Source organism: Haliotis rufescens, unplaced genomic scaffold (assembly GCF_023055435.1).
Source record: "Haliotis rufescens isolate VD_foot unplaced genomic scaffold, xgHalRufe1.0.p SCAF_6, whole genome shotgun sequence".
Taxonomy (NCBI): Eukaryota; Metazoa; Mollusca; class Gastropoda; order Lepetellida; family Haliotidae; genus Haliotis; species Haliotis rufescens.
This window is the reverse complement of record NW_025964334.1, coordinates 26471631-26479130: the sequence shown is the minus strand read 5'-3', so window position 1 is coordinate 26479130 and position 7500 is coordinate 26471631. Positions and strand designations below refer to the sequence as shown.

General features: G+C 40.0%; 17 non-coding genes across 17 annotated transcripts; all 17 read left to right on the top strand.

The window, feature by feature from the left end:
* Positions 1-260: 260 nt before the first annotated feature.
* On the top strand, positions 261-332 carry Trnaq-uug. The gene has a single exon. It is a non-coding gene; the product is annotated as a tRNA-Gln (tRNA).
* A 443-nt stretch (positions 333-775) lies between these two features.
* On the top strand, positions 776-847 carry Trnaq-cug. Its single transcript has one exon. It is a non-coding gene; the product is annotated as a tRNA-Gln (tRNA).
* A 269-nt stretch (positions 848-1116) lies between these two features.
* On the top strand, positions 1117-1188 carry Trnaq-uug. Its single transcript has one exon. It is a non-coding gene; the product is annotated as a tRNA-Gln (tRNA).
* Positions 1189-1631: 443 nt separating this feature from the next.
* On the top strand, positions 1632-1703 carry Trnaq-cug. The gene has a single exon. It is a non-coding gene; the product is annotated as a tRNA-Gln (tRNA).
* A 269-nt stretch (positions 1704-1972) lies between these two features.
* Positions 1973-2044, top strand: Trnaq-uug. The gene has a single exon. It is a non-coding gene; the product is annotated as a tRNA-Gln (tRNA).
* A 443-nt stretch (positions 2045-2487) lies between these two features.
* On the top strand, positions 2488-2559 carry Trnaq-cug. The gene has a single exon. It is a non-coding gene; the product is annotated as a tRNA-Gln (tRNA).
* A 269-nt stretch (positions 2560-2828) lies between these two features.
* On the top strand, positions 2829-2900 carry Trnaq-uug. Its single transcript has one exon. It is a non-coding gene; the product is annotated as a tRNA-Gln (tRNA).
* Positions 2901-3343: 443 nt separating this feature from the next.
* On the top strand, positions 3344-3415 carry Trnaq-cug. Its single transcript has one exon. It is a non-coding gene; the product is annotated as a tRNA-Gln (tRNA).
* A 269-nt stretch (positions 3416-3684) lies between these two features.
* On the top strand, positions 3685-3756 carry Trnaq-uug. The gene has a single exon. It is a non-coding gene; the product is annotated as a tRNA-Gln (tRNA).
* Positions 3757-4199: 443 nt separating this feature from the next.
* On the top strand, positions 4200-4271 carry Trnaq-cug. The gene has a single exon. It is a non-coding gene; the product is annotated as a tRNA-Gln (tRNA).
* A 269-nt stretch (positions 4272-4540) lies between these two features.
* Trnaq-uug lies at positions 4541-4612 on the top strand. Its single transcript has one exon. It is a non-coding gene; the product is annotated as a tRNA-Gln (tRNA).
* Positions 4613-5055: 443 nt separating this feature from the next.
* On the top strand, positions 5056-5127 carry Trnaq-cug. The gene has a single exon. It is a non-coding gene; the product is annotated as a tRNA-Gln (tRNA).
* A 269-nt stretch (positions 5128-5396) lies between these two features.
* Positions 5397-5468, top strand: Trnaq-uug. The gene has a single exon. It is a non-coding gene; the product is annotated as a tRNA-Gln (tRNA).
* Positions 5469-5911: 443 nt separating this feature from the next.
* Positions 5912-5983, top strand: Trnaq-cug. The gene has a single exon. It is a non-coding gene; the product is annotated as a tRNA-Gln (tRNA).
* Positions 5984-6252: 269 nt separating this feature from the next.
* Positions 6253-6324, top strand: Trnaq-uug. The gene has a single exon. It is a non-coding gene; the product is annotated as a tRNA-Gln (tRNA).
* A 443-nt stretch (positions 6325-6767) lies between these two features.
* Positions 6768-6839, top strand: Trnaq-cug. Its single transcript has one exon. It is a non-coding gene; the product is annotated as a tRNA-Gln (tRNA).
* A 269-nt stretch (positions 6840-7108) lies between these two features.
* Trnaq-uug lies at positions 7109-7180 on the top strand. Its single transcript has one exon. It is a non-coding gene; the product is annotated as a tRNA-Gln (tRNA).
* Positions 7181-7500: the final 320 nt, after the last annotated feature.

Genomic DNA, 7500 nt, shown 5'->3' with positions numbered 1-7500 from the left:
TTTTGCAGGATTTTAAAGATGATTTTCATGTGGCAGACACAACCAATAAAAAGTCAGCAAACTACTTTGGACAAGTAAAACTACCTTTACACATCTACATCACTCACACAAATGTCATGTCAAACAGTAATCCCACCTTAATGTTTTTTCATCAATCCAGTACATGATAAATGATAGACACACACAAGAGTGTGTCCCAAGTTGCTTGCTCTTGATTCCATTGTAAAATTATCGATACGCATTATACACGTCCTTCAACTGGTCCCATGGTGTAATGGTTAGCACTCTGGACTTTGAATCCAGCGATCCGAGTTCAAATCTCGGTGGGACCTACTTTTTTAAAGTAGAATATTGCCAAATTCCTGAAGTGCGTGAAAGATACGCGCCAATGACTTCAGCAAACGAAGGCCACTTTCATTGATGATTATGGCCGTTTTGAAATAACAGCGTCTGAAATATACATTTCCTAACTACAGTTGAAAAGAAAAACAAATCAGATGGCTAATGATATGCATAAAAAGACAGTATCGAGCACCTCTGGCAAGAGAGAAGACAGAAATGACATAGCGAGAAAAAACTACTGATTCAGTTTATGGGTTACTTTAAAGTGTAGCACCTATGTCCGGCGCGTGTACCACTTGCACCACGCCAGAACTACACCTTAAAACATCATTCATCATATTTGACAAGTGTGATAATGGGACAGTCACACGCCTCTCTGCAGAAGGGATTTGGAGTAAGTTGTAATACCGAGGACTTTCAGTGTGAGATAAGAGGTTCTATGGTGTAATGGTTAGCACTCTGGACTCTGAATCCAGCGATCCGAGTTCAAATCTCGGTAGAACCTACTGCGTTCTTTTGCAGGATTTTAAAGATGATTTTCATGTGGCAGACACAACCAATAAAAAGTCAGCAAACTACTTTGGACAAGTAAAACTGTCTTTACACATCTACATCACTCACACAATTGTAATGTCAAACAGTAATCCCACCTTAATGTTTTTTCATCAATCCAGTACATGATAAATGATAGACACACACAAGAGTGTGTCCCAAGTTGCTTGCTCTTGATTCCATTGTAAAATTATCGATACGCATTATACACGTCCTTCAACTGGTCCCATGGTGTAATGGTTAGCACTCTGGACTTTGAATCCAGCGATCCGAGTTCAAATTTCGGTGGGACCTACTTTTTTAAAGTAGAATATTGCCAAATTCCTGAAGTGCGTGTAAGATACGCGCCAATGACTTCAGCAAACGAAGGCCACTTTCATTGATGATTATGGCCGTTTTGAAATAACAGCGTCTGAAATATACATTTCCTAACTACAGTTGAAAAGAAAAACAAATCAGATGGCTAATGATATGCATAAAAAGACAGTATCGAGCACCTCTGGCAAGAGAGAAGACAGAAATGACATTGCGAGAAAAAACTACTGATTCAGTTTATGGGTTACTTTAAAGTGTAGCACCTATGTCCGGCGCGTGTACCACTTGCACCACGCCAGAACTACACCTTAAAACATCATTCATCATATTTGACAAGTGTGATAATGGGACAGTCACACGCCGCTCTGCAGAAGGGATTTGGAGTAAGTTGTAATACCGAGGACTTTCAGTGTGAGATAAGAGGTTCTATGGTGTAATGGTTAGCACTCTGGACTCTGAATCCAGCGATCCGAGTTCAAATCTCGGTAGAACCTACTGCGTTCTTTTGCAGGATTTTAAAGATGATTTTCATGTGGCAGACACAACCAATAAAAAGTCAGCAAACTACTTTGGACAAGTAAAACTACCTTTACACATCTACATCACTCACACAATTGTCATGTCAAACAGTAATCCCACCTTAATGTTTTTTCATCAATCCAGTACATGATAAATGATAGACACACACAAGAGTGTGTCCCAAGTTGCTTGCTCTTGATTCCATTGTAAAATTATCGATACGCATTATACACGTCCTTCAACTGGTCCCATGGTGTAATGGTTAGCACTCTGGACTTTGAATCCAGCGATCCGAGTTCAAATCTCGGTGGGACCTACTTTTTTAAAGTAGAATATTGCCAAATTCCTCAAGTGCGTGAAAGATACGCGCCAATGACTTCAGCAAACGAAGGCCACTTTCATTGATGATTATGGCCGTTTTGAAATAACAGCGTCTGAAATATACATTTCCTAACTACAGTTGAAAAGAAAAACAAATCAGATGGCTAATGATATGCATAAAAAGACAGTATCGAGCACCTCTGGCAAGAGAGAAGACAGAAATGACATAGCGAGAAAAAACTACTGATTCAGTTTATGGGTTACTTTAAAGTGTAGCACCTATGTCCGGCGCGTGTACCACTTGCACCACGCCAGAACTACACCTTAAAACATCATTCATCATATTTGACAAGTGTGATAATGGGACAGTCACACGCCTCTCTGCAGAAGGGATTTGGAGTAAGTTGTAATACCGAGGACTTTCAGTGTGAGATAAGAGGTTCTATGGTGTAATGGTTAGCACTCTGGACTCTGAATCCAGCGATCCGAGTTCAAATCTCGGTAGAACCTACTGCGTTCTTTTGCAGGATTTTAAAGATGATTTTCATGTGGCAGACACAACCAATAAAAAGTCAGCAAACTACTTTGGACAAGTAAAACTGTCTTTACACATCTACATCACTCACACAATTGTAATGTCAAACAGTAATCCCACCTTAATGTTTTTTCATCAATCCAGTACATGATAAATGATAGACACACACAAGAGTGTGTCCCAAGTTGCTTGCTCTTGATTCCATTGTAAAATTATCGATACGCATTATACACGTCCTTCAACTGGTCCCATGGTGTAATGGTTAGCACTCTGGACTTTGAATCCAGCGATCCGAGTTCAAATTTCGGTGGGACCTACTTTTTTAAAGTAGAATATTGCCAAATTCCTGAAGTGCGTGTAAGATACGCGCCAATGACTTCAGCAAACGAAGGCCACTTTCATTGATGATTATGGCCGTTTTGAAATAACAGCGTCTGAAATATACATTTCCTAACTACAGTTGAAAAGAAAAACAAATCAGATGGCTAATGATATGCATAAAAAGACAGTATCGAGCACCTCTGGCAAGAGAGAAGACAGAAATGACATAGCGAGAAAAAACTACTGATTCAGTTTATGGGTTACTTTAAAGTGTAGCACCTATGTCCGGCGCGTGTACCACTTGCACCACGCCAGAACTACACCTTAAAACATCATTCATCATATTTGACAAGTGTGATAATGGGACAGTCACACGCCTCTCTGCAGAAGGGATTTGGAGTAAGTTGTAATACCGAGGACTTTCAGTGTGAGATAAGAGGTTCTATGGTGTAATGGTTAGCACTCTGGACTCTGAATCCAGCGATCCGAGTTCAAATCTCGGTAGAACCTACTGCGTTCTTTTGCAGGATTTTAAAGATGATTTTCATGTGGCAGACACAACCAATAAAAAGTCAGCAAACTACTTTGGACAAGTAAAACTGTCTTTACACATCTACATCACTCACACAATTGTAATGTCAAACAGTAATCCCACCTTAATGTTTTTTCATCAATCCAGTACATGATAAATGATAGACACACACAAGAGTGTGTCCCAAGTTGCTTGCTCTTGATTCCATTGTAAAATTATCGATACGCATTATACACGTCCTTCAACTGGTCCCATGGTGTAATGGTTAGCACTCTGGACTTTGAATCCAGCGATCCGAGTTCAAATTTCGGTGGGACCTACTTTTTTAAAGTAGAATATTGCCAAATTCCTGAAGTGCGTGTAAGATACGCGCCAATGACTTCAGCAAACGAAGGCCACTTTCATTGATGATTATGGCCGTTTTGAAATAACAGCGTCTGAAATATACATTTCCTAACTACAGTTGAAAAGAAAAACAAATCAGATGGCTAATGATATGCATAAAAAGACAGTATCGAGCACCTCTGGCAAGAGAGAAGACAGAAATGACATTGCGAGAAAAAACTACTGATTCAGTTTATGGGTTACTTTAAAGTGTAGCACCTATGTCCGGCGCGTGTACCACTTGCACCACGCCAGAACTACACCTTAAAACATCATTCATCATATTTGACAAGTGTGATAATGGGACAGTCACACGCCGCTCTGCAGAAGGGATTTGGAGTAAGTTGTAATACCGAGGACTTTCAGTGTGAGATAAGAGGTTCTATGGTGTAATGGTTAGCACTCTGGACTCTGAATCCAGCGATCCGAGTTCAAATCTCGGTAGAACCTACTGCGTTCTTTTGCAGGATTTTAAAGATGATTTTCATGTGGCAGACACAACCAATAAAAAGTCAGCAAACTACTTTGGACAAGTAAAACTACCTTTACACATCTACATCACTCACACAATTGTCATGTCAAACAGTAATCCCACCTTAATGTTTTTTCATCAATCCAGTACATGATAAATGATAGACACACACAAGAGTGTGTCCCAAGTTGCTTGCTCTTGATTCCATTGTAAAATTATCGATACGCATTATACACGTCCTTCAACTGGTCCCATGGTGTAATGGTTAGCACTCTGGACTTTGAATCCAGCGATCCGAGTTCAAATCTCGGTGGGACCTACTTTTTTAAAGTAGAATATTGCCAAATTCCTGAAGTGCGTGAAAGATACGCGCCAATGACTTCAGCAAACGAAGGCCACTTTCATTGATGATTATGGCCGTTTTGAAATAACAGCGTCTGAAATATACATTTCCTAACTACAGTTGAAAAGAAAAACAAATCAGATGGCTAATGATATGCATAAAAAGACAGTATCGAGCACCTCTGGCAAGAGAGAAGACAGAAATGACATAGCGAGAAAAAACTACTGATTCAGTTTATGGGTTACTTTAAAGTGTAGCACCTATGTCCGGCGCGTGTACCACTTGCACCACGCCAGAACTACACCTTAAAACATCATTCATCATATTTGACAAGTGTGATAATGGGACAGTCACACGCCTCTCTGCAGAAGGGATTTGGAGTAAGTTGTAATACCGAGGACTTTCAGTGTGAGATAAGAGGTTCTATGGTGTAATGGTTAGCACTCTGGACTCTGAATCCAGCGATCCGAGTTCAAATCTCGGTAGAACCTACTGCGTTCTTTTGCAGGATTTTAAAGATGATTTTCATGTGGCAGACACAACCAATAAAAAGTCAGCAAACTACTTTGGACAAGTAAAACTGTCTTTACACATCTACATCACTCACACAATTGTAATGTCAAACAGTAATCCCACCTTAATGTTTTTTCATCAATCCAGTACATGATAAATGATAGACACACACAAGAGTGTGTCCCAAGTTGCTTGCTCTTGATTCCATTGTAAAATTATCGATACGCATTATACACGTCCTTCAACTGGTCCCATGGTGTAATGGTTAGCACTCTGGACTTTGAATCCAGCGATCCGAGTTCAAATTTCGGTGGGACCTACTTTTTTAAAGTAGAATATTGCCAAATTCCTGAAGTGCGTGTAAGATACGCGCCAATGACTTCAGCAAACGAAGGCCACTTTCATTGATGATTATGGCCGTTTTGAAATAACAGCGTCTGAAATATACATTTCCTAACTACAGTTGAAAAGAAAAACAAATCAGATGGCTAATGATATGCATAAAAAGACAGTATCGAGCACCTCTGGCAAGAGAGAAGACAGAAATGACATAGCGAGAAAAAACTACTGATTCAGTTTATGGGTTACTTTAAAGTGTAGCACCTATGTCCGGCGCGTGTACCACTTGCACCACGCCAGAACTACACCTTAAAACATCATTCATCATATTTGACAAGTGTGATAATGGGACAGTCACACGCCTCTCTGCAGAAGGGATTTGGAGTAAGTTGTAATACCGAGGACTTTCAGTGTGAGATAAGAGGTTCTATGGTGTAATGGTTAGCACTCTGGACTCTGAATCCAGCGATCCGAGTTCAAATCTTGGTAGAACCTACTGCGTTCTTTTGCAGGATTTTAAAGATGATTTTCATGTGGCAGACACAACCAATAAAAAGTCAGCAAACTACTTTGGACAAGTAAAACTGTCTTTACACATCTACATCACTCACACAATTGTAATGTCAAACAGTAATCCCACCTTAATGTTTTTTCATCAATCCAGTACATGATAAATGATAGACACACACAAGAGTGTGTCCCAAGTTGCTTGCTCTTGATTCCATTGTAAAATTATCGATACGCATTATACACGTCCTTCAACTGGTCCCATGGTGTAATGGTTAGCACTCTGGACTTTGAATCCAGCGATCCGAGTTCAAATTTCGGTGGGACCTACTTTTTTAAAGTAGAATATTGCCAAATTCCTGAAGTGCGTGTAAGATACGCGCCAATGACTTCAGCAAACGAAGGCCACTTTCATTGATGATTATGGCCGTTTTGAAATAACAGCGTCTGAAATATACATTTCCTAACTACAGTTGAAAAGAAAAACAAATCAGATGGCTAATGATATGCATAAAAAGACAGTATCGAGCACCTCTGGCAAGAGAGAAGACAGAAATGACATTGCGAGAAAAAACTACTGATTCAGTTTATGGGTTACTTTAAAGTGTAGCACCTATGTCCGGCGCGTGTACCACTTGCACCACGCCAGAACTACACCTTAAAACATCATTCATCATATTTGACAAGTGTGATAATGGGACAGTCACACGCCGCTCTGCAGAAGGGATTTGGAGTAAGTTGTAATACCGAGGACTTTCAGTGTGAGATAAGAGGTTCTATGGTGTAATGGTTAGCACTCTGGACTCTGAATCCAGCGATCCGAGTTCAAATCTCGGTAGAACCTACTGCGTTCTTTTGCAGGATTTTAAAGATGATTTTCATGTGGCAGACACAACCAATAAAAAGTCAGCAAACTACTTTGGACAAGTAAAACTACCTTTACACATCTACATCACTCACACAATTGTCATGTCAAACAGTAATCCCACCTTAATGTTTTTTCATCAATCCAGTACATGATAAATGATAGACACACACAAGAGTGTGTCCCAAGTTGCTTGCTCTTGATTCCATTGTAAAATTATCGATACGCATTATACACGTCCTTCAACTGGTCCCATGGTGTAATGGTTAGCACTCTGGACTTTGAATCCAGCGATCCGAGTTCAAATCTCGGTGGGACCTACTTTTTTAAAGTAGAATATTGCCAAATTCCTGAAGTGCGTGAAAGATACGCGCCAATGACTTCAGCAAACGAAGGCCACTTTCATTGATGATTATGGCCGTTTTGAAATAACAGCGTCTGAAATATACATTTCCTAACTACAGTTGAAAAGAAAAACAAATCAGATGGCTAATGATATGCATAAAAAGACAGTATCGAGCACCTCTGGCAAGAGAGAAGACAGAAATGAAATAGCGAGAAAAAACTACTGATTCAGTTTATGGGTTACTTTAAAGTGTAGCACCTATGTCCGGCGCGTGTACCACTTGCACCACGCCAG